This window comes from Lolium rigidum, chromosome 6 (genome assembly GCF_022539505.1).
Source record: "Lolium rigidum isolate FL_2022 chromosome 6, APGP_CSIRO_Lrig_0.1, whole genome shotgun sequence".
Classification (NCBI taxonomy): Eukaryota; Viridiplantae; Streptophyta; class Magnoliopsida; order Poales; family Poaceae; genus Lolium; species Lolium rigidum.
Genome location: NC_061513.1, coordinates 254499603 through 254525502, shown reverse-complemented (window position 1 = coordinate 254525502; position 25900 = coordinate 254499603). Strand labels below are relative to the sequence as shown.

At 50.6% G+C, this 25900-nt stretch overlaps 1 long non-coding RNA gene across 3 annotated transcripts in view; it reads right to left on the bottom strand.

The window, feature by feature from the left end:
* Nucleotides 1-9642: 9642 nt before the first annotated feature.
* Nucleotides 9643-25900, bottom strand: part of LOC124666179 — a 49528-nt gene continuing 33270 nt past the window's right edge. For all 3 annotated transcript variants that reach the window (XR_006990820.1, XR_006990819.1, XR_006990821.1), the window contains one exon: nucleotides 9643-9801. This is a non-coding gene — a long non-coding RNA (uncharacterized LOC124666179). The remainder of the gene's footprint in view (nucleotides 9802-25900) is intronic.

The following is a 25900-nucleotide window of genomic DNA, read 5'->3' as shown; positions in this document are numbered from 1 at the left end:
CAGAGGGACTCTATTGATACGTCCAATTTGCATCACTATTTTATATCATAATTTGCTGTTATTCATTGATATATTTCATATTGGGACACAATACTTATATTATTTCATCTATTTTGCATGTTTCATGATTATTTGGAGATCGCGCACCGGAGCCAGGATTCTGCTGGAAAAAGCACCGTCCGGGTGCAATATTTCGGAAGATCAACTCTGGAAGGAAATTTTACCAAAAATCCTATTTTTCCAGATGACGAAGGAAGCCAGAAGTGGGGGCCAGGTGGACCCAAGGTGGGCCCACACCATAGGGCGGCGCGGCCCATGGCCTGGCCGCGCCACCATGTGGTGTGGGGGCCCCACAGCCCCTTTCGCCTCCTTTTCTTCGCGAAACCCTTCGTCCCGAAAACCTAAGCCACGAGAGGGATCCTCACGAAAGGTTACAGCCGCCTCGCGGGGCGGAGAACACCGGAGAGAAAAGAGCTCTCCGGCGGGCAGGAATCCGCCGGGAAATTCCCTCCCGGAGGGGGAAATCGACGCCATCGTCACCGCCATCGAGCTGGACATCATCTCCATCACCATCACCATCATCTTCATCATCATCACCGCCATCACCACCGCTGGACATCGTCACCGCTGTAGCAATTTGGGTTTGATCTTGATTGTTTGATAGGGGAAACTCTCCCGGTATTGATTTCTACTTGTTATTGATGCTATTGAGTGAAACCATTGAACCAAGGTTTATGTTCAGATTGTTATTCATTATCATATCACCTCTGATCATGTTCCATATGATGTCTCGTGAGTAGTTCGTTTAGTTCTTGAGGACATGGGTGAAGTCTAAATGTTAGTAGTGAACTATGGTTGAGTAATATTCAATGTTATGATATTTAAGTTGTGGTGTTATTCTTCTAGTGGTGTCGTGTGAACGTCGACTACACGACACTTCACCATTTATGGGCCTAGGGGAATGCATCTTGTATTCGTTTGCCAATTGCGGGGTTGCCGGAGTGACGAAACCTAAGCCCCCGTTGGTATATCGATGCAGGAGGGATCGCAGGATCTCGCAGTTTAAGTCTCGTGGTTAGATTTATCTTAATTACTTTCTTGTAGTTGCGGATGCTTGCAAGGGGTATAATCACAAGTATGTATTAGTCCTAGGAAGGGCGGTACATTAGCATAGGTTCACCCACACAACACTTATCAAAACAATGAAGATTAATCAGTCCGTATGTAGCGAAAGCACTAGACTAAAATCCCGTGTGTCCTCGAGAACGTTTGGTCATTATAAGTAAACAAACCGGCTTGTCCTTTGTGCTAAAAAGGATTGGGCCACTCGCTGCAATTATTTCTCTCGCATTTTACTTACTTGTACTTTATTCATCTGCTATATCAAAACCCCCTGAATACTTGTCTGTGAGCATTTACAGTGAATCCTTCATCGAAACTGCTTGTCAACACCTTCTGCTCCTCGTTGGGTTCGACACTCTTATTTATCGAAGATACTACGATACACCCCCTATACTTGTGGGTCATCAAGACTATTTTCTGGCGCCGTTGCCGGGAGTGAAGCGCTATTGGTAAGTGGAATTGGTAAGGAAAACCTTTACTATTTGTGCTGATTTTATTTCTGCCTGCTGCTATAAGTCATTATGGAGAGATCTTCTCTTCAATTTCTATTTGGGAAATCTACTACTACTGCAACGGTAGTGGATGAGGCGCCAGGTAAGGAAGAGATACCATATAAAATACCTATGAAAATTATTGAACGTGTTATGGATAACCGCTATGAAGGGGATGAAACTGTCCATCCTGGTGATCATTTACTGTTTTTGCATGAATTATGCGGGTTATTCAAATGTGCAGGTATTGCTATGAATGAAGTAAGGAAGAAACTATTCTCTTTATCGCTGTCTGGTAAAGCGGCGCATTGGTATAAATTACTGGATAATGGGGATTCTCTTGAATGGAATGATATTGTGCCCCGGTTTTATTCTAAGTTCTATCCTCCAAGTGAAATTCACAAGGATCGGAACCGCATATATAATTTCTGGCCTCATGATGGAGAAAGTATTGCCCAAGCTTGGGGGAGATTGAAGTCTTTAATGCTCAAATGCCCCATTCATGAGCTTCCTGGTAATGTTATTATTGATAATTTCTATGCAAGACTTTCTTTTCAAGACAAGACCTTGCTGGATACTTCTTGTTCGGGATCATTTACACGCAACAAAGAAGAGTTTAAAAGGGACCTTCTTGATCGGATCCAAGAAAATACTGAAGGATGGGAGAACGACAAGGATAGAGAATCAGGTATAATTTATGATTATAAATGCATTGAAGCTTTTATGGATACTGATAAATTTCGTAATATGAGTGCTATATATGGTCTTGATTTTCAAGTTGCTGCAAATCTTTATAAAGCTTTTGCTTCTCATTATGAATTGCCTAAGAAGAATTTTGATAAGTATCATGAACCGTATAAAGATAAAATTGATTCATCTAATACGCCTATTCTTTGGTTCTTGCAATGCATTATGCACTCGCTTTCTTCGATAGCCTGCTGCATGCTGGACTTCAAAACAAATGGTTTGCCTTGCAGGAAGGTACTAATACGCCTTGATGAACCTCCCCTTGCACACGCAAGCCAATTGTTGTTGTGCCTTCGAATGTTGCTACCGTGCCACAAGCCTGCAAAATTTGTCAAGCCGGATTTCCGATCCATGAAACAAACACTTCATACCACTTCAGACTTTGACGATGACGGACTACATGAAGGAAATCTCGTGTGCGCAACTGGAGTATGCTTGGTTTGTGGTTAAGAGCCTCTCTTGCGCTGCGGGTAAGGGGCTCTCTTGCACCAATCCATGAAGAAATTAGAGGTACATGTCCTTTAATGTTTTCGTTTGTATTTATTGCAACATATACTAACACAAAATGTGCATGCAACAGATGAGCTTCTCTCCTCAGAGGCTTAGATATGCTGAACATTTCTCGGAGAGCCCTGCAATTATCAACCCTATTCTTCGGAACACCTTCCATAGTGAAGGTTTTCTTTGATCCCATTTGCCCACACGGATTCTACTCAGTGCACATCAAGATCTTTCGTTCATTTTGTATCAGGCATATATTAATGGAAAGGTGATGCCAATTGAGTTGCTTGAAGAATATATGCAACAGCCACTAGGAAATCAGTTTTTTTTCCTTTAAGATAAATGAATAGCACAGAAAAAATATTAGATTATATTAGCAAATGCCAGCTAGCCGCGCCGTCGCCAAGCGTCTTAAGTCTTAAGTCTTAAGTCTTAAGTCTTAAGTCGCGAATATTCACGCGAGCGCACGCGCTATGTGTGTAGTGCACTCTAGTGTTTCTACCATTTTAGATGTCTACAAAGAGATCCCCTTATAAGTTGCTCACAACTTCTCCCCCTAAGCGGTATGGGACTAAAAAGTGGGCAAGTTTGTTCCCGTGTCTTCCGTTGTGTTGTTTTCCACTAGCTTGAGCAAAGGCCTTTTATACATGCTTTGGCTTGGGCCTCTTACCAAGGCTGGCTGCCATGCTCGTAGCCACCCAGCATGAATATAATAATTGGATGTTCGGATAATCAGTAAGGAACTCTCCTTCAGCATGCATGCATGCATGCACGTGCTCACCAATGACTATAAGAATCAGATGTTCTGGTATCAACAATATGATACTCTTCTACTGCAGCTGCAGCTTACCGGTACGACAACAATGGAATGTTCCTAATTTAGACATGTTTTAGAGCAACAATTTCATGTTAAAAAATGTTGTTCTGCCAAAGTATGAAAATATAGCTGAAGACGAGTTAGGAGTGGGAAAAACAAACACGTTGTGTTAGATTTGGTGGATTGGTGTGTCTAGAATTATCTTGGCATTTACCCTTTAGCTTCCTTGGTGGCATCATTTAAGTATTTATTGGACATATCGTGGAACATATGGTCCCAGCCACCCGCCAATGTAGATCTCCACAAGCGGCGCCACATGGAACCGATGGGAACCGTCACGGTTGCGTAGGGTTGTCTGTCGCCCTCGGCGATGGTCATCATGCATGCCGACGCGAGGGTCAACAACGAGCACGACATCATTCTTGGTCTAGGAGAGAGGATGCACACGGCGCAGTAGTCGTCATGCCAGCTGCCGCTGACATACCCCTACCATACTGTGCAAACGCCGCCCCTTTTAGGGGGGGGGGGGGGGTCAAGGTTCCTAGAAGAAAATGGCGCAACGTGGAACATAGTATGAGGTGATGTTGGCAGTTTTTCATATGCAAATCAGGGTTGTTTTCTCGATCATATTATTTGGTTTTACCGAAAGCCTCCAGTAAATCGGGCTACCAAAAAATACCAGATGTCTAACATCACCATGCAAAGCCACGCAAATCTCAGAGTCAAGAAGAATTGACATGGATCGATCCTTGAGGCAAAACCAAGTAAATCTATGTTTTTTCTCCTAACAAAAGAATTATCCTAACAAAAGAATTATCTAAGTCTTAAGTCGCGAATATTCACGCGAGCGCACGCACTATATGCAACTCTACTAGTGTTTCTAGCATTTTAGATGTGCACAAAGAGGTCTCCTTATAAGTTGCTCACAAGTTCTCCCCTTAAGCGGTGTGGAACTAAAAAACTGGGCAAGCTAGTGTTGTTTTCCACTAGCTAGAGCAAGGGCCTTTCACACATGCTTTTGCTTGGGCCTCTTATTGAGTCCGGCCCCGTGTGACAACTACAGTACGGTACTCTCCTACCGTGCATGCATGCACATGCTCCCGGCCGGTACGACAATAGTTATCCATAAACTACTGTTAAATGGCTTGTTCCTAATTTAGACATGCACAGGGACATGCGATGTGGAACTAAACTCGTTCCATATCCTCCGCTTGTGTTGTTTTTCAGTAGCTAGAGCAAAAGCCTTTCATACATGCTTTTGCTTGGGCCTCTTACCGAGCCTGGCCAGCCATGCGTGACAACTATAGCTACCCCCGAAGAATAATATTTCTAGTGATCTACTCCATGACTATAAGAATCGGATGTTCCGGTATCAACAATATGATACTCTCCTACTGCATGCATGCACATGCTTACCGGTACGACAACAATGGCATGTTCCTAATTTAGACATGTTTTAGAGCAACAATTCCATGTTAAAAAATGGTGTCCCGCCAAAGTATGAAAATATATGTTAAGACGAGTTAGGTCTTATTTGGTAGAGGTGTTTTGGTGTGGCTTGCAGTGTATTATACCGGCCTAACAAAACACTAGAAAACAGGTTTAGTCCGTTTGGCATACGAGTATAGGATGGGACCAACTCTGGTAATCACTAGAAAACACGTCGGCCAACGTCGGGTTGGAGTGAAACTGCGACACCTCTGCCCCCTCGCGTTTTTTGATCATTTCTTGAGTCGCTAGATGCTCTTCTCCTCGTCATGCATGTGGAGCACGCTGTGCACCTCTACCTAGAAAAAAGTTGTTGCTAGACCCGATTGTATCCTAGATAGCTCTAGCGACGAGTTGTTACAGTGCTAGCTTGCAACGCAGGGCGGGGCACAGTCTGTAGTTGGATGTCACCACGGGCAGAAGCTACTGTATTTCACACGCACGAATGGTTGTCTTTGTTTGTGGCAGGTACAGCTGCTGGATCGTTGCCTTGATTGCAAAAACACGCCAACGTGGTTGTAGTGAAGTCTTTTTCACCAAATCCCACTCCAATAATACTCATCAAAAACACTTCTAATCACTCCGGCCAAACAAGGCCTTAGGAGTGGGAAGAACAAACACGTTGTGTTAGATTTGGTGGCTTGGTGTGTCTAGAATTATCTTGACATTTGCCCTTTAGCTTCCTTGGTGGAATCATTTAAGTATTCACCTGGAACCATCACGGTTACGCATTGTCATCTAGTACGAGGTGATGTTGCTAGCTTGTCGTGTGCAAATCAAGATTGTTTTCTCCATCTCTCTATTTTACCAAAAGCCTCCAGTAAATTGGGCTACCAAAACATGATGTTTCACCTTTTCGCCTCGTCAGACTGGCAGCCTAATCTCTGGGGCGGGAAGAATTGAGATTGATCAATCCTTCGGACAATAGAAAATAAATGTATGCCTTTTTTCCTAACAAAAGAACTGTCCTAGTTAACCACATTTATCAATTCAAAATTTTGGCATAACATCTCATAATTTCTCTACTTTCATTCACAACACATATCATGAGGAAACAAACCGACCAGCTCTCAACCACATTTAAACACTACAACATTCAGCTCCATCACAAAGGAGCCTGATGACGATGCATAAACAAGCGCAGCCCTACCAAGAATGAACATCAGAAATTAAGGAGCCAACTACAACACCATTACAAATTTCGGGACGATCCAGCAGCAAAATGATGTTAACACCTACAGCTCGACTACTTTTGCTGCCGCTACGGAAGAAAATGTTATCACAGGAACAACGCAAACATCCACATGCAGGCCACAGTGCTGCGCCCAGCAGCAGCGTCATCTGCTGCGTGCGCCCGCCGCCACGCGTCACCAATTAAACCTGCACCGACAGAAACAGCAACAACAGCGGGCAAGCGCCATCGAAACCAAGCGACAAGATTGACACGCGTCCATGCATCTAATTATCTTGGAAGAGGAAACACATGCATGGTCGCCGGAAACAGCGGCAATACCCATAATTTTCACTCACCATTCTAAGGTTGCAAACATCAACACCTTTCAAAGGCTGGCGCGTCCTTGCTGTCAAGAATCTGCAATTTATATGGCAGATCAAATACATATGCAAGATTCATGACAAAAGAAATGACAGGTATTCCTGCATTGTGGTACAGGATTTATTCCATGAACCAACCAAAACCAGGACTTGGGGAAAGCCTCCAACTTAATTGAGTACAAGTCATTTTAATCAAAACCAATGAGCATTCACTTTGTAAAATTCAGTTCAAGATGATCCCAGTAGGGTCAAGAAACTAGATTCATGTCCAACATAACCAATTTTTCCAGCAATGCTAAAATAAGAAGCAAGTTCACATACAAAATATTTGCAGCTAATCCAACTCAACTAGCATGTTACATGCTCACAAGAAGATCAACCAACATCTACAACAGCAGGTTCCACTACCAGAAATTACCCCCCAAAATTCTCCAAGTTCACCAAATCACTGCAGACTCCAGGCCAGCAATAGGCATGTAGACATACTAGATGGTCAACTATGTACACAAGACTAACAACTCACTGGATTAGAACCAGAAACTTTCCTACACACATGGAGTCCAAGACCAAGGCCATGCATAGTGCTGAACTAAATAGCATAGATGATACATGATTGTAGAAAAGGAAATTTATAGGAAATGCAAACCACAAAACAGGCCTTGATGTATCATGCAAACCATGTGATTCAACTACACGACCAACATCACATTCCAGTACCATAAAAGCACCACAAATTCCTAAAAGTTGAAGCACCACATATTCATAAACTAGAGAATGAATAAAACCAACCAGGAAGAGTCAAGAGATAACCATATCTCTAACAATCGCTAAAAGATGCACCATTCAACGGAACATGTACCCCAATATATGCAAGGCTATAATCCAATGAGAGCGTCGTTCCGTTCTTACCATGCCACGAGAGAAAAAAACACCACTTGCCCCTGACGATGCCTGACTCACCCTGCTTGCCCCAGGTAGGCCGCACTCAATAGTCAACCGGATTCAGCCCTGAACCAGCAGCGCTGCTACCTTAGCCCAGCTCCACGGACATCCGTCCTTGCTCCGGTCAGCAGCATGGTTTGGGGAGCCACCCTGCACATGAAAATTTGCGTCAATGCAGCAATATGCATGGAAAAGAAAAGCAATCAAGGTGTATTTAAATACTGGTATGCCCTATAATTGCAACATATGCCAGCAAAACTTTATCTTTGTTAAGTTCTCGTTATCCTCAACAAAGAGCAACCAAAATTACATACACTGATAAATAGACGTGTACCCTTCATCATTAGCGATCGCCATCACACAAAAATATAGTCAACTTGCGTATCTTTTTCTTTTCCTTCCCGAGTGCATGCAACAGCCACTAGCTAATCAGTTTTTCGTTTAAGAAATATACTCAGGCGATCAGCCAAACATGGCCACCATGCAAAGATCGACTCTAATAGTGTTCACGGAAAACAACAAAGTAGCCAGCTCACTCACATGCCAACACTAGGCAACTAGCCAGACCGATTCTGCTACCTATCTACCAAGTACCAACACCTTCTTCCGTCCGTGTCCAAATACCAGCAACTTTTTACTCAACAAAAAGAAGCAGCAACTAAGGCAACTAACAACAAACAATCAGCAAGCCAGCCGTTCAAAATTTCGGCATGGCCTTGCCCGTTTCTCGGGCATCCAAAACTTCACATCAGCTCAGCATGCTTCAACAAAAGACAAATTACAGGGCGTGCATCGCAACCCATGTTTCGGACAATCACGAGATCAAGCCTAACCAAGGTACACAAGTACCAACGTCGCAGAGCCTAACCTTCCAGATAGGTGACACATAAATCAGCAGGTTCCAGCTGCTACCCTCCATGTCCTCCTGCTTCTCCTAGCACAAGAACAAAACAAAATGGTAATTTGAACTACTTTCCGACCAATCGGAACCAACTCATGCATTTAATCTAGAACGAGCTCATGCATTAGATTAAACACGCATATGACATGACTAAGCATAAGCAATTAAGCCTGACCATTTGAGCAAGTCCTAGAATTAGATTTCAGAGACTGCTACTGAACCAGAACAAATAGGTAGTGAGCATAAACATATGCAACATGACAATAAGATCAAGGAAAAAATAATATGGTATATAGCACAGCTGAACCTAACCAAATAGCTATCATAATCTGAATGGTAGTAGACCTGAAAAATATCAGGAATTACAGCATAAGCAAGTAAATAACATAAGCCAATATCAGGACAAGAGCTATGACTACAGTAATCAGCATGTTCCATTAACAAGATGAGCACAGCACCAGCGTGGCAAGACAGCAGGTTACGACTCAGTGACGGATGCAGTAACGCTGCCGCTGACACCAGCTACATAATCCACTATTGCCGAGCTCCTGGTTTCCAGCAGGATGGCTCCATCGTGGCAGCAGCACTAAGCCACTCACTTGGGTATCATCCATGATATCTGCAATGTATACATGTTGAGCATTAGTAGTTCACCATGATCCAGCAGGATGAACTGGAATATTACTACTAGATAGATACATTGAGGCGAGCTACTTTGCGCCAGATCGATGGATAGTTGGGAAATAGAGGCGAGCAGGAAGGCGAGCTACTTTGCGGCCAAATCGATGGATCATTAGGAACTACTAGAGGCGAGCACGAAGGGAAGGAAGAGGGGAAAAAGAAAGGACCTTTTGGTGGGCATCGTGGTGGTGGTCGGGGTCGGTCTGGACTAGCTCCTACTCCTGGTCGGGTGTGTCCAGGACGTCGTCCCCTTGTGCTTCGTCGGCATCGGCATCCACGACCAGCCTGCAGCCTGCAGCGGAAGGCATTAACTAGTAAATAACATGAAGTCAATATCAGGACCAGAGCTACGACTACAGTAATCAGCATGAAACATTAACAAGATGAGCCCATCACCAGCGTCACATGACAGCAGGTTACCACTCGGTGACGCAGTAATGCCGCCACCAACACCAGCGACATAACCCACTGTTGCCGAACTCTTGCTTTCCAGCAGGATGGCTTCCATCGTGGCAGCAGCACTACTCAGCCACTCACTTGGGTATCATCCCTGATATCTGCCAATGTATACATGTTGAGCTTTAGTAGTTCACCATGATCCAGCAGGATGAACTTCAATATTACTAAAAGGTCGAAGTAGAAAATATGGCGTGCTAGATAGATACATAGAGGCGAGCTACTTTGCAGGCATGTCGATGAAACTAGAGACGAGCGCGGAAGGAAGAGGGGAAAAAAGAAAGGACCTTTTGGTGGGCGTCGTGGTGGTGGTGGGGGTCGGTCTGGACTATCTCCTACTCCTGGTCGGGCGTGTCCAGGCCATTGTCCCCTTGTGCTTCGTCGGCGTCGGCGTCTGTGACCAGCTACAGAGGGAGGCATCTCCTTACGACCACCAGCAGCAAGAGCACCAACCTTGATCTCCTCCTTTTCTGCACGGAAACGAGCTTGAGGAAGATAGAATCGAGGTCTGGAGGCGGAGATAAGAGGAGATCGGAAGCTCACCATGGCTGACGAGCTTGACGCAGATGCAATCGTGGCCTAGCGCTGCTTGGGCGACCTGCCGTCGCCATGGCCGGCCATGGCTGGTGCAGCTCCAGCCGCTCCGCGTGATGGCCGCTCCTTGCTCTTGTCGGCGTAGTCGGCAAGGCCAGCAGCGGGCGGAGGTCGACGACGACGGTATGACCTGGTCACCTCTAGGGTTTCGTCGTGGAAACTGGAGGGACTGGGGGGAGCGAGCGGTGGTGTGATAGGAGGAGGGCGACAAGGCTGGGGCGGGGTGGCCGGACGGCCGGCCGGTCGGCGAGGAGCACGACGGCGGCGCGGGGACGGAGGAGACAGGAGGCTGGGAATTTTGTTTGGGGAAGTGGAATTGGGGATCTACGAATTGGCTCAAAATCTACCGCGTTTTGTCTCAGAGCATCTCCAGTCGCGTCCCCAGCCGTCACCAGGCCGCGCGGATTGAGCGTTTGGGGGACGTGTTTCGTTCGTGCGCGTTTGGGGGACGTCGCTCCCGTCGCGTCCCCCAAACAAAATTTCGCAAATTTTAAACTTGACTAGATTCGATTAGATTCGTCCAAACTTACATAGATTCGAACGAAATTTGACTAACTTTAAAACTAAACCTAATCTAGAACCACTTGCGGCGGCGGAGGCGTCGTAGTGCTCGCCGGAAGTTGTACATCTCGTCGGTGACGACCTCTCGCTTGACGCGCTCGTCGACGGGCTCGTCCACGGGCTCGTCCTTCACCAAGCCGCTTGGTCTGCCTCGCCGTCGTCGGTGAGGTCCACGGCCGGCTTGCGGAGTCGCGGATGGACATGGCGATCGCCGCGTCCGGTCGCCCCTCCGGGCGTCCTTGTCGTCCATGGACGCCAAGAACGCCGCCGCAGCCCCGGGCAGTCCTCGGGGTCGTCGGCTGGCCGGCGATGAGCCGCTGCCGCCGCTCGTACTCCGCCGGCGGCCGCCGCTGCGACGCTTCCTCCGGCTCCTCCTTCACCTCCGGCTCGGGATGAGGAGGGCGCCGCCGCGCCTCCCTTGCTGCCGCCCGCCGCCGCTACCGCCACGCCTCGTGTTGACGGGCGTCGCCGGCTCCTCCTTGACCTCCCGTTTGGGAACGGTATACGGCGCCGACCGGTACGACGAGGACGACGGCGTCGATCGCGCCGGCCCCGAGGAAGAAGAGTGCGAGGAGGACGAGTACGTCGTCCTCCTCGGCCGCCATTGAGGAGAAGGCGGCGGCGACGACGGCATCTCCGGCCGCGGAGCGCCGTTGCGGAGGCCGCGGATGACGTTCTCGAGGGTACGCCCGGAACGCCCCGAACGAGGCGCGGCCTTCCTCGTTCCAGCCGTTGGGCCCGCCGATGAGCCCGTCGGTCGTTGTGCGGCTCGACGTCGTACTTGGCCTTGAAGTACGTCGTCCACCGATCGTCGTTGTCCTTGGCCGCCCATGTCGGATCCGCCCGCTCCTCGGCGGTGAGTTGAGCCCGACGGGCCTTGATGGCGTCCCGCCATTGCTTGCGTGTCCGGCTTCGGCGGCGGCGGGATGCCAATGCCGTTCACGGCCATCTTCCGGCCGCCGCCGCTTGGCGGCCGCACGTCCGGCGGGACCGGATACCGGGCGTGGTACGGCCGCCCACGCCTCCGCCACGGTGAGGCCGCCGCGGCCGAAGCCGTTCGCCGCGGCGATCTTGCGGGAGGACGACATTTTTGAGCGGCGAGTAGAGGATCCGGGAAGGGGAGGCGGCGGCGACGAGAAGGATTATGATGAGCGGCGATAACCGGAGGGCGTCTTAAAACAGCGGCGGCAGCGGGTGGTTGCACGCAATAACTCCGGCGCGGACGGCCACGCGGCCATGCACGACGAGACGCGTCCCTGCGTCGCTTGGGAAAACAGGGACGCCATTAACGTCGCTTGACCAAAGGTAGGCGACGGGGTTTTAGCCTTCCGTGCCGCCGACGCGTCGGCCCGCCACTCCCCGCCTCGCTTGCCGTTGTGTCCGGCGTCCCCGGAGCGTCCCCGTGGGACGGGGGACGGGCTCGGGGCGCCGGACACCGTATCGGGCCGCGCCGGACAAAAAAGGGCTTTGGGGGACGCGGCTGGAACGCTTTTTTTGTCCGGCGCGCCCCAAATCGCTTTGGGGGACGGTTTGGGGGACGCGACTGGAGATGCTCTCACAACTTGAATTTTGGGGGCTCTACCGAAAATTGTGGCGCCTGTCCACGCGAAAATTTTCCCGCTTGTCCAGCAAATATTCCTGTACGGGCTTAGTACGATCAAGCGCCTGACTCCAAAATAATTTTGTCTTTATTACCGAATTTCTGCGGTGGGCTCTCTACTCCACAAACAAGGTGGAATTGTCAGATTCTGAAATTTGTGGCGCTCCCCTCCTAGAATCTCCATGAAATAGGAACAAGATACATGATACTATGTAAGAGCATTGCAGCAGCCGCGCCAAAACCCGGCGATGTAAATAGCATTAACATCGTGAAAAGGATAGAGCGGGTGAAAAGTAGTGAAAACAGACTTTTTACCGGGCTCTATCTAGTAGCAAAAACTAAACGCTTCGCTTGGCCTCTCGCCTAGCTCCGTCTAGGGTGACTCGGGAGGCGACGAAACCCTAGCCACCACTATCCTCTCCCCTCCCTTCCTCTCCCTCGCCGTTGCCGGAGGTGGCTGCTGGGAAACCCGCGCGGGGCCGCCGAGGATGGTGGCGGCCTGGATTTCGCTGCTTCGCCCTGGTTGCTGAGAGCTTTGGCATCTGGGGAGGCTGCCTCGCGAGGTGAGGGCGGCGCCGGTCCTTAGGCAGGAGGTGTTTACCGATGCTGGCAGTCCTCTTCTCGGCCGCGGGGGTGGTGAGGAGAAGAATGTTGGGGACACGGTGCAGGTGGGTCGCCCCGTCGCCCTCCGACCAGATCTGAAGACGGTGGTCCGTGGAGGGGTTGTTCCAACCCCGCTTCCTTTGGATCTAGCTTCGCCTGATCTAAAGCGCAGTTGCGGTGGCTGGGGATGGGGCCGAGGGAACCTTTGGCCGGCGGTGGCGGCCACAACGTCGAGGGCGCTTTCACCCTCCTTGGAGGCGACGTCGAGGTCCAAACCCATTCCCCTCCTTCCCCCTCCTGGGTGTAAAACCTAAGTCCTTTTGATTGGGCGATAGCGGCGCTCTGGCGTCGTTCCCTCCCTGGAGGCGTCGCCTTGGGATGGTGGGGAGGTGAACGAGGTGCTCTGCGGGCACCTACTAACGGCATTTCTTTGGTGGCGGCGCTCTACCTTGGTCGGCTCTTGCTTTTCGCCGGTGGTTCTGCTTCCACATCTCCTTGATGTGTCTTCGTTGGGCGGCTTCTTCCACAGCTTGCGTCTTGATGGTGGTCGGCACTGCGACTGGTGTTGTCTGTGTGAAGGATTGGTCTGGTTCGATGCTCATCTCCTTGAAATACCGTCTTGTGTGTTCATCCATGCTCTAGGGTGAGCGGCTCCACCTCTGATGTACGACGTCCTTCAAGCCAGGGTGAGAAAGGCAGGGGGCTTCTTCGAAGGCGGAGGGGGATGACACGGCAACGACAGCAAGTCGGGAGCTGGCAAAGATTGTGTCCCTCTCAGGTGACGTGCATCCCCCCATGGCCTCTGCTTCAAGGTTCTGCTCGCGCGGATGGATGAAGGCTCCGTTCTTTAGCGGCGTTTCTTGTTGTTTTTTCTTGCTAAGTGTGTGTTGCCTGTAAGCTATCAGCTTCATGTATCTGCCCGTTCGTGCATTTATTAATTTAAAGATAGGCTAATGCCTTATGTTTAAAAAATTGGGCTCTGTAAAATAGCCCGCCACAAACATGATTCGGTGATAAAATTGCTTAAAACAAGATCAAAGGGAGCTAGAAAAATCAAAAAAATAAAAATACATATCTATTAAAAATGCGATAAACATATGACAAAGTAAAATACTAGTATAGTAAAATACAAACATTATAGCGTTAAAATAACACTAGTTGTCGCTAATGATCTAGAACTCGAAATCATCAGAACTCGATGTGATTCCGACCGGATGGTCAAGAATTCATCCGCCCAGCGATCATTCGTTGTCTCTGATTGTTTGGAAGCCTTCCCTCTTCGCGAACGTCCTACGGGAAAGCCGCGACGGCTAGGCGGCACTAGAGGGCGCGCTGGTGGCAGTGCTGCTCGGTGGTGACAATATTCGCCACCCCCGCCAGGAACTCGGCCTCCTCGAGCGACTCGCAGTCGTAGAAATTCATGTCGTGTCCTGGGCATCTGAGCCACCGCGTCGTAGGCGCGCGTGGCCACCGCCGTGGCAAACGTCCTGAGGATGATGTGCCCTCTAGCGGTGCGGATCTCCGCGTAGAACGTATGCGCCGGCTGTGGGCGGACGTGGTGGTACCCGAACTGGGTACGGTGGCGCGGAGGCATGGTGAAGCGGCGGCGGTGGGCGGGGGCAGCGAAGCGGCAGGCGGTTGCGCGAGTAGTGGAGTGGCGCATGGATGGGATTTCTGGTGGTTGGGAGACGCACCTTTTATCACGCGCTGGATGCGACTCGCCATGGGGAATTTTTTGAGCTCGCGCGTGTTTTTGCCGCGGCTGCTGGAGCTATTTCCCCCTCTCTCGCGCGCTAAATGACGGATTTTACCGCGTGCCGCAACTGCTGGAGTTGCTCTAAGCAATCAACACGGTGTAAATTGACCCTTTGATTACCCCGATCGAGTCAAAATCTAAGTCACGGACCATGGTATTTAAAATCAGTGTTGATTCATGAAACACTACTAAGAGAAAGATGCAATTATAAACTCAATACGTTTCAGAAATGAAACATAACTTCAGAAGTAAAGCGTAATTAAGTAATAAGGAAACTTGATATATTTCTACCACATCACTATATATTTGGTCTTCTCAAAGTTCACCTTTATTATTTCACAAAGGTGTATATGGGTACAAAAATTGTTGTGATATCCAGCTACGATGTAGAGCAGCTGGTCAAGTAATTGAGGAAGCTGTTCAAAAGCTTCTGGTTGTCATCATACTGCTCATGATAAATCACGTGAGCAAGGGACGGAAACCATTACTCTATGCAATGGGGTCATAATATTGGTATATAAGAGCGGTGTGAGAAAAAAAAAAATACAACTTCAAAGCGAAAATTTCACAAACACGACTATATAGCGGATGTAGATTATTATTTACTAATAGTGCAAAACTCTCCCCTTCGAGACCACCGACCCAAGTTTTCTACTATTTGGGGTTTTCATGTTTCTGACCTATTTGAAAACAAACAAAGTGGAAAGTCACATGAAATTGACACTTGTGGGGCCTATCGAACAAGAGCGCATGAAATCACATGACAAATGTTCAGAAACGGTTTTTTTTTTTTTTTTGCATTGAGGCATTAACATGGGAATATAAAGGTGGTCTATATAGGAAAATCCAACACACAACTTTGAAGTGACTATATACGCATGAATATTCTACACTTATAGTGCAAAACCTGCACTTCAAGGTTACCAACCCAACTTCTTTAGAACTTTACCAAAAAAAAAAGGATTTTCATGTTACTATGACATAGTTGAACAAAAACCAGATAGAAAATCACATAGAATCACCACTTTCACTCAAAAATTGTGGGGTAGACTTCGTGGGACTAACCGAATAGGGGACACATGAAATCACGCAAGGAAGGGTGAGAAAACCTTAATTTTTTTCCATTGGGCTTTAAGAGCATCTCTAGCAGATCCCCCATCTGGAACCCTAAACCCATGAGGATCCCCCTTAATCCTTATCTTCTCCTTGCTCTCCTCCCTCCCCATGCGCAAAAAGCCTAAGAGCATCTCCAGCTGCGTCCCCCAAACGGCGCCGGATCGAGCGTTTGGGGGACACGTTTTCTTCGTGCCGCGTTTGAGGATGTCGCTCCCAGCCATGTCCACAAAATGCGGCCCCAAAATAAATAAAAATGCACGAAAATAAAGGTTTTCGTTCAAATTTCATTATATTTTACAAGTTTGAATGAAAACGGCTAGATTATGGCCTACTGGCCGCCCGCGGTGCGTTCGACAGCCCCGCACCGTCGTCGCCTCCCCTCTGCCGCAGCTCCTGCGCCACGCGCCCCTTCTCCATACAGAGAGTGACGAGAAGACATCGGTGCTCGTTCAGCGTGTCCTCGCCTGCCCTCCCCAGCTGCTCCTCCTGGAGGGAGAGCTGGACGACACGGCGAATCTGCTCCTCTTCGCAGGCACGGGTGTCTCCTGCAGCTTCTTCTGCGACTCGAACGACTCGACGAGCACCAGTTGCTGCATCATCGTCATCGTCGTGTTCCTCCTCCTCCTCCGCCTTCGCATCTCCTCCTCCTCCTCGAGTTGTGCCGTTGCAGCCGCCGCTAACGCATCCGCATCCGCCTCCACCGCCCAGGCGGCCGCTTCCACTGCTCCTCCTCCCACCACTACTGCTCTAGCGCCTCCTGCCGCTGATGTTGATGGAGATCCCACTCTGCACTCCACCGCTCGCCCATCTCTTCCGCCCGACATCGGCACGCCTCTTCCACCGTGGCGGTGTCGAACATCGCTATGGCGTTTGCTAGCACCACCTCCTCCCACGCTTCATTCAGGGTCGACGTCGAACTCCTACGGTGGTGGAGATGGAGGTGGAGGTGGAGATGGTGGTGGAGGCAACTGGCCGACGCCAACGCGGTTCAGCATTGCGTATGTGGTGCGTACGCGATGATGCTTGTGCTTGCAGGGGAGAAGGAGGCCTTTTATAGACACCAGCGTCGCGAGAAGAGGTGGGAAGAAAGCGCGGGAAGAGGCCGGAAGCGCAGGAAGAAAGAGCGGGAATGCGCCGTGGCGTGCGAACGGCGGCGACGCGTGAAGGTTGCGCGGCGCCGACGATATGTCTCGCTTGCCCCTTCGTCGCCATTAAGGCAAGTTTGCGACCCTTCGTTCGTGTGTCGATAATGCGTTGGGCCCGCCACTCCCCGCCCCGCTTTCTCGTTGTGTCCGGTGCGATCGGAGCGTCCCCTGTGGACCGGGGATGGGCTCGGGGGGGGGGGTCAGACACCATATTGGGTCGCGCCGGACGGAAAGGGCCTTTAGGGCGCGCAACTGGGAACGAAAAATGTCCGACGCGCCCCAAAAACCTTTGGGGGACGCGGGTAGAGATGCCCTAACTCCACTTGCACATGTTCCGGGAAATTCAGCCTCCAATACTCCATGGGCCCCTCATTCGCCTCGGCGATGGCAAGCCCCAGTGGTGCCTGGCGGTGTCACCTCTGATCCTTGCGTGTCATAAGGGGAAGCGACGAAACTCACATTTCGGCTCCGGCCAGTGATGCGCACTCGCGGAAGTTGAGGCCGAGGTGGCTGAACCTGCACGCTACAACATCCCGACGGTCAAGATCTCTATCGTAAAAGTGCCCAATGGCAGCTAGGGTTTGGCTTATCTGGCTACATTCGGCGACAAAATTTGTGGTGGGGCTCGGAGGCGGGTGTGCTAGAAGAGATCTTTGTAGTTGCGGGGGGAATCGGCGGGGGTTAGGCTTCGGCCGACACGCGGGTGGGAGAGTGGACCGAGGAGGGGAGTGGAGTGAGAAGGGGAGAGTGGATTGAGGAGGGCGTGCGTTGTGAGTCGATCTGGGTGAGGCGCTGGGCCGGACGAAACATGCGCTGAGATGTGGGTAGTACCTACGACGTGTCGGCGTAGACTTGTGGGCCTCCCGAACTTTTTTGTGCGGGCTAGGCCACTGGGGTCACCTATAGCAACGTCGTCAAAATAATCTGCCATGCCTTCGGTAGACCAAAAGTATCATAAAATTATATGTCGCCTGCATTTTTGCCAAGTAACGACAACTTGGTCCTGTTGTCGTGGCGCCACCGCCATTTTTCCTCCTATAGGCTATATCCTAGTAGTAGAAATTGTAAGTCTAATACACGACCTTAAAATCACAATTTCTTCACAAACATGACTATATCGCATGAAAAATCTGCACTTATAGTGCACAACTACCACTTTGAGGCCACCGAGCGAGTATTTTTTTAAACTTTGCCTGCTTTGAGGTTTCATATTTCGGTGACCTATTTAAACACAAACAAAGTGGAGGTTCTCATTTAATCACCACTTTGGATGAAAAGTTACATGGTAAACATCGTGGGGTCGGCCAAGTGGAGGGCACACGAAATTGCGTGATAATAGATGGTATACCCTTACCCTTCTGCATCGAGTCATAATTTGGGTACATACGTGCGGTTTGAATTGGAAGATTCAACACACAGCTTTGAAATGACAATTGCTTCATAAAAATAACTATACAACTTCAATATTGTGGACTTAGTGTCCCAAACTCCGACTTCGAGGCCACCGAACCTGTTCTTCGAAGAATTTTGTCAACTTTTGGGGGGGGGGTGTTATGTTTCTATGACTTTGTTGAACACAAAAAATGGAAGCTCACATAGAATCACGATGAAAACCTATCGGGTAGGCATTGTGGGCCCTACCAAACATGGGATACATGAAATCACTTAAAGGGGTCAAGAACCATTACTATTTTGCATTGGTTCATAATATATGTAGATAAGGGTTTAGTAAAGAGCAAAATCCAATGCACAACTTGCACATGACACTTGTTTCACAAACATGACTATATATATCTCTCGGAGATTATGGACTTATAGGGCAGAACTCACATTTCGATGCCACCAAACGAACTTGTTTTAAAACTTTGCCACTTCTAAAGTTTTTTCATGTTTCTATGACCTAATAAAAGTATAAAACACAAGCAAATTGGAAAGTCATGCATAATCACACATTTCTATGAGAAGCTACGTACGAAGTAAACATCGTTGGGCCTTCCGAACGGGGGTTGCGCATTGAATCATGCAATAAAGGGTCACAAGCCCTCAGTTGTTTGCATCGGGTCATAATATGGGTGGTGTAAAAGTACCGCATGAAGATTCTAGACATATAGTGCGAAACTCAATTTCAAGGTCACCAAAGAAACTTGAGGAAAATTCCACCACTTCCACGTGGTTTCATGTTTGAGAGTGGATTTGTTGCCACCGGTGGCAATGCCCCCTAGGTGGCTGCCGTCCGATGATTTGATGGAGATTCGTTTGGCACTGCCAGATGTCCCCAGCTTTTCAATCAAGACTCGATAGATCCCGTGAAGAACGGAATTAGAACCTAATTTTACTTGTATGTGTGTGAACCAGCAGAGCAATGCAGCGGATGACCCGGCCAGCTGACTCCTTTTGTCAGTTTTTGCACATGCCACATTGTGTCAAACAAATGCATGCATGACGTGCCGTACTGATCCTCATGCACGCCCCGCTATATTACACTGCTGAGTGCTGCATGCATGTCTCGATATGGTGTTCACTTCTCTAGCTAAGCTGATCAACCTTCTCTACCGCTTGATCTGCCCGATGGCCGGCGCGGAGGAGAAGCACTGATGTCCATCACGTGCCGGCGCTAAGATTTTGCCCATTCTGTTCCACTCTAGTGCCGCAGCATCCGTTAATCCGCTTGAGCCCGCTAGCAGCGACATACAAGTGTCGCGGCCCTGCTCCTCGCTTGGCAACACTCCCGCCTCCGGACGCGCCGGCGGTGGGCGGCGAGCTCGAAATCGTTGAGGCCGGCCGGTCGCACAGCCTGCACTTGGTAAAGACGGTGGGCTTCTTCCAGGTGGTGAACCACGGTGTGCTGGCCTTCCTCCTCGCCGAGACGCTCAGGTCCGTGCGCCACTTCCATGAGTCGCCACCGGAGGCCAAGACACCGTACTACACCCGCGGCCTCGCCGAGAAGCTCCGGTTCATCTCGAACTTACTTCGACATGTTCTAGTTGCCGGCGGCCAACTGCGTGGCACCATATTCTGCCAGGCGTTCCCGGACCTACCGCGGCAGACGAGCTCCCGCCCGCCATGCACGGCGTCCTGCCTGAGTACTATGCCGCGGTGCGCAGGCTCGCCGTGGCGGTGCTGGAGTTGTTGTCGGAGGCGCACGTACTGGCGCCGGACCGGCTGAAGGAGATGAACCGGTGCATGGACAACGCGAGCGTGGTGGTGATTTACTACCCTTCGTGCCCCGAGCCGCACCTCACCCTCGGCACGAGCTGGCACGCTCTGACCCGGCGTTCCCCACCGTGCTCCTCCAGGAATACGACATGGCCGGCCTACAGCAGGTGCTCGTCGCGACAACTGCAGCAATCATTGTGCGACTAGGTTATTGATTGCTAACGCGGGAGAGAAAGAACTTGGTGAATGAATCGACGCGGAACAGTCCTGCTGGGGCTGGACGCCGGCGCTGCCATCACCGTTTGGCAGTAGTGGATGCCCATCGCAGGGAGGGAGCGACCGAGCGAGGAAAGCTCTCGGCGTTTTGTTTTCCGTGGATGTCTACCGACGGGATTAAGCGGGAACGGCGGCAGCACCGTGGACGTCCCGCGCCACCTTACGACTCGAGGGCAAATCGCTCGCCCGGGCGGCGTGAGCTTGATCGCTCTCGGAGCATTTCCGGGCCGCGTCCCCAAAGCGTCCCCCAAAACGCGTCGGATTGAGCATTTGGGGGACGTGTTTCGTTCGTGCCGCGTTTGGGGGACGTCGCTTCCCAGCCGCGTCCTCCAAACGCCGCCCCCAAACATTAAAAATACATTTTTTTGTCATTTTTATTTCAATTTCCACAAACTAATACATAATTGGAAACGTGGTTTACAGGAAGACATAGTTTGGAACATAGTTTTCCACAAACTAATACATAGTTTGAACCATGGTGGACACAAATATAAAATATTGCAAAAAAACTAAACCTAACTAGGCCGTGCATCGAAGGATTCCTGTGTTCGCTGCTAAGAAAGAACACTCGAGGGCACACCCAGTCACCCAAACTGGAAAATCCAGCGGAGGATGGTGCCCTTGTGGTTCTACCGATGAGACGAACATCCAGAAACTTCCGTGCACGTATTCGCTGCGAAGAAACAACACTCTTTACCATCAGTCGTCCTCCTCGTCGGTGTTGTCGCCGTGGTAGTCCCGGCGGCAGCGCGTCTCGTCGAAGACCTTGACGCTCATGTCCCTGTCGCCGAAGTAGGAGAATAGGAGGATGAAGCCGGCTTCGAGGCTGTGGTGGCGCGCGAACTTCTCCCAGCCGATGTTGAGGTACATCTTGCCGCGCGCGTCGTAGATCACGTCGACGATCCACCGGTAGTAGCCGCACGAAGCCTCCCGCAGATGCATCGTGCGCGGGCGGTCGTCGTCGGTGACGTACTCGGCGAAGAAGTCGGGCAGCCTCTGGATGCCACGTGGGTCGCCCTTGAGGACGAGGACGAACTCGAACAGCACGCCCGACTCCACGTCCATCTCCGACGATGAAGACGACGGCGAGCGTGCAGCTCTGCCGCGGCCACGACCACGACCACGGCCGCGAGCTCGGCCTCCGCCTCTACCAGACATGGCGTCGACTCTTGTTGAGATGGTGGCGGCTAGGGTTTGTGTGTGAGAGGGACGATGAGAGGCGGCCCTTTTATTAGGCCGGAGGGAGGCAGGGGAGCGGTGGCGCTCATTAACGCCGGCACGCAGAGCTAGGCGCGACGAGACGCGTCGCTGCGCCTCTGCGGGAACTGTACCGTCGCTGCGCGCCAATTACTTCCATCGCGAGGTAGGCGATGGTTAGGTTAAAACTAATTGTGCCGCTGACGGGTCGGCCCCGCCACTTCTCGCCTCGCTTTTCGGTATGTCCGACGTCCCCGGTGCGTCCCCTGTGGGTCGGGGACGGGCTCGGAGCGCTGGACACCGTATCGGGGCGCGTCGGATAAAATTGGGCTTTGGGGGACGCGGCTGGAACCGTTTTTTGATCTGGCGCGCCCCAAATTGCTTTGGGGGGCGCGACCGACTGGAGATGGTCTCACGGCCGGGCTCCTCGTTACTGTCGAGCTGTTAAATACTCTAGTCTGTAAAGGAGGAGTAAGCTGACATGCACGGTGGGTAAGTAGGCGGGTTAGTAAGGTGATATGCACGGTGGGTTGGCGGACGAGTTTGCGGAGTAAGGTGACACGTACGTTTGGCTTGGTAGACTGTAGACAAGGAGAGAGCAATCATCGTGTAGTTAGTATGTGCCTTGGTGGAAGACTATGGCTGTGATGTATATATTATTATGGTTTACAAGAAACGAATTGAATTTTTTTTTGACAGAAAAAAAAAACGAATTGGACTTGGTTTGTTGTGTGTAGAAGTCAAAATAATGTGTCATTTCTGTGGGTCGGTGGACTCAAATTAATAGCGAAGGGAGCACCAACGAATAAATGGCAGCCCGATCGCAGCAAGTATCAATCGATCAGGGCCTGAAAAGGAATGAGGCCCAGGTTGCTGGCGTGCGGGTTTGTTTTGTTGCAAAAGAAAAGGAAGCGATCCGTCTCTCGTAATTCGCGGCTCATTTCGTTCGTTTGACTTCCGCAAAAAAAACGGACCACATGGCCAGCTCAGCGGCAGCAGCAACGCGCGACCAATGAAGCCCTGCCGCGTGCGTGCGTGCAACCCGCCCCAGCTGATTTCGTACGGATCGATCCAACACGTCCTCCGCGCGCCTCCTCCTTCTCTGCTCGACCCATCCTCTTGGCTGGCTTCGTCTTCTAGAAGAAGTACGCGAAAGAGAGGCGGCCGAAGGGGGCTGTGGGCCCCTCCCCACCAGTGCGGCGCGGCAGAGCAGGACCCGCGCCAGCCTATGGGGCCTATGGCGGCCCTCCTCGGTCCCTCCTTTTGGCTGGCTTCGTCTTCTAGAAGCATATTCAGATGAGTATGGTAAATATTTAGGCCATTGATCGTGGAATGTGATGTTTGTCTCATTTGTTCATGCAATGACACAATTATTTCATACCAAATCATCTTGTGTAAGATTAGTAGTATAAAGGATAATCGACGAAGCAAGTGAGAGTGGCGACCTTGGACGCGACGGCGGGCGCGCCGCGCCGCCGCCCCGATCTCCTCCCCGAGCCTCCTCGCGCCGGCCGAGCCCCGATCCGGATTCCTCGTCGCGTCCTCTCTCCGTCCATCCAGCGCAGCCGGCGCCGCCGTCGCTCGTGCCGAGGCGGACGCAGTCCCGTCCTCCTCGCCGGTGAGTCGCCCTCGCCGTTGCCGCTCGCCGCCGTCAAGCTCCTCTCGCGACCCGTCCGGATCCCGCGAAGCCGCCTTCTCCCGTCGTCGCTCGCCCGCCTCGCCTCCCGCCGTCGAGCGAGTTGGCTCTCGCATCCGCGACCGCATGAGCGCGCGGCCGCCGCCGGCCACCCCTCGCGTCCACCGCGCAGCCTGCTCCCTCCTTCCACCCCGCTTAGAAGAAGGAGCGGGAGATGTGCTCCAGCAACCCCGTGCCGTCGGTCCAATCGTCCACTCCGCCGCCGCCCTGTTTCGGCCCGTCCAGCAAGCTGCCGGCTGGCGGCGCGCTCGAGTCCACGGCCACGAGCACCCAGCCTCTGGTGCCTGCGGTGGTGCTTGCTGCGGCCTCCCTCGCCCGCCGCAGGTCAGACCCGGCCGTTGGTGGCCAGATGCGTCGTCGTGCCCGTCAGTTCTGCAAGCGCCCGCTCGACTCCAAGGCGGCCTTTCTGGCTCCGGCCGTGCCGCCCTCCGTCCTCGCTCCCCTCGCCGGCGCCACCTGTGGCCTGCTGCCGACGGCCCCGACGGTGTGCTCTCAGCCCCGGCCGGCTGCATCGACGTCCACGAGGACTGCCCAGGTCTGCGGGCGGCGTTCTTGGCGTCCATGAACGACAAGGACGCCTGGAGGGGCGACCTCGACGCGGCGAGGTACATGTCCTTTAATGTTTTTGTTTGTATTTATTGCAACATATACTAACACAAAATGTGCATGCAACAGATGAGCTTCTCTCCTCAGAGGCTTAGATATGCTGAACATTTCTCGGAGAGCCCTGCAATTATCAACCCTATTCTTCGGAACACCTTCCATAGTGAAGGTTTTCTTTGATCCCATTTGCCCACACGGATTCTACTCAGTGCACATCAAGATCTTTCGTTCATTTTGTATCAGGCATATATTAATGGAAAGGTGATGGCAATTGAGTTGCTTGAAGAATATATGCAACGGCCACTAGGAAATCAGTTTTTTTCCTTTAAGATAAATAAATAGCACAGAAAAAATATTAGATTATATTAGCAAATGCCAGCTAGCCGCGCCGTCGCCAAGCGTCTTAAGTCTTAAGTCTTAAGTCTTAAGTCGCGAATATTCACGCGAGCGCACGCGCTATGTGTGTAGTGCACTCTAGTGTTTCTACCATTTTAGATGTCTACAAAGAGGTCCCCTTATAAGTTGCTCACAACTTCTCCCCCTAAGCGGTATGGGACTAAAAAGTGGGCAAGTTTGTTCCCTTGTCTTCCGTTGTGTTGTTTTCCACTAGCTTGAGCAAAGGCCTTTTATACATGCTTTGGCTTGGGCCTCTTACCAAGGCTGGCTGCCATGCTCGTAGCCACCCAGCATGAATATAATAATTGGATGTTCGGATAATCAGTAAGGAACTCTCCTTCAGCATGCATGCATGCATGCACGTGCTCACCAATGACTATAAGAATCAGATGTTCTGGTATCAACAATATGATACTCTTCTACTGCAGCTGCAGCTTACCGGTACGACAACAATGGAATGTTCCTAATTTAGACATGTTTTAGAGCAACAATTTCATGTTAAAAAATGTTGTTCTGCCAAAGTATGAAAATATAGCTGAAGATGAGTTAGGAGTGGGAAAAACAAACACGTTGTGTTAGATTTGGTGGATTGGTGTGTCTAGAATTATCTTGGCATTTACTCTTTAGCTTCCTTGGTGGCATCATTTAAGTATTTATTGGACATATCGTGGAACATATGGTCCCAGCCACCCGCCAATGTAGATCTCCACAAGCGGCGCCACATGGAACCGATGGGAACCGTCACGGTTGCGTAGGGTTGTCTGTCGCCCTCGGCGATGGTCATCATGCATGACGACGCCAGGGTCAACAACGAGCACGACATCATTCTTGGTCTACGAGAGAGGATGCACACGACGCAGTAGTCGTCATGCGCACTGCCGCCGACATACCCCTACCATACCGTGCAAACGCCGCCCCTTTTAGGGGGTCAAGGTTCCTAGAAGAAAATGGCGCAACGTGGAACATATTATGAGGTGATGTTGGCAGTTTTTCATATGCAAATCAGGGTTGTTTTCTCGATCATATTTTTTGGTTTTACCGAAAGCCTCCAGTAAATTGGGCTACCAAAAAATACCAGATGTCTAACATCACCATGCAAAGCCACGCAAATCTCAGAGTCAAGAAGAATTGACATGGATCGATCCTTGAGGAAAAACCAAGTAAATCTATGTTTTTTCTCCTAACAAAAGAATTATCCTAACAAAAGAATTATCTAAGTCTTAAGTCGTGAATATTCACGCGTGCGCACGCACTATATGCAACTCTACTAGTGTTTCTAGCATTTTAGATGTGTACAAAGAGGTCTCCTTATAAGTTGCTCACAAGTTCTCCCCTTAAGCGGTGTGGAACTAAAAAACTGGACAAGCTAGTGCTGTTTTCCACTAGCTAGAGCAAGGGCCTTTCACACATGCTTTTGCTTGGGCCTCTTATTGAGTCCGGCCCCGTGTGACAACTACAGTACGGTACTCTCCTACCGTGCATGCATGCACATGCTCCCGGC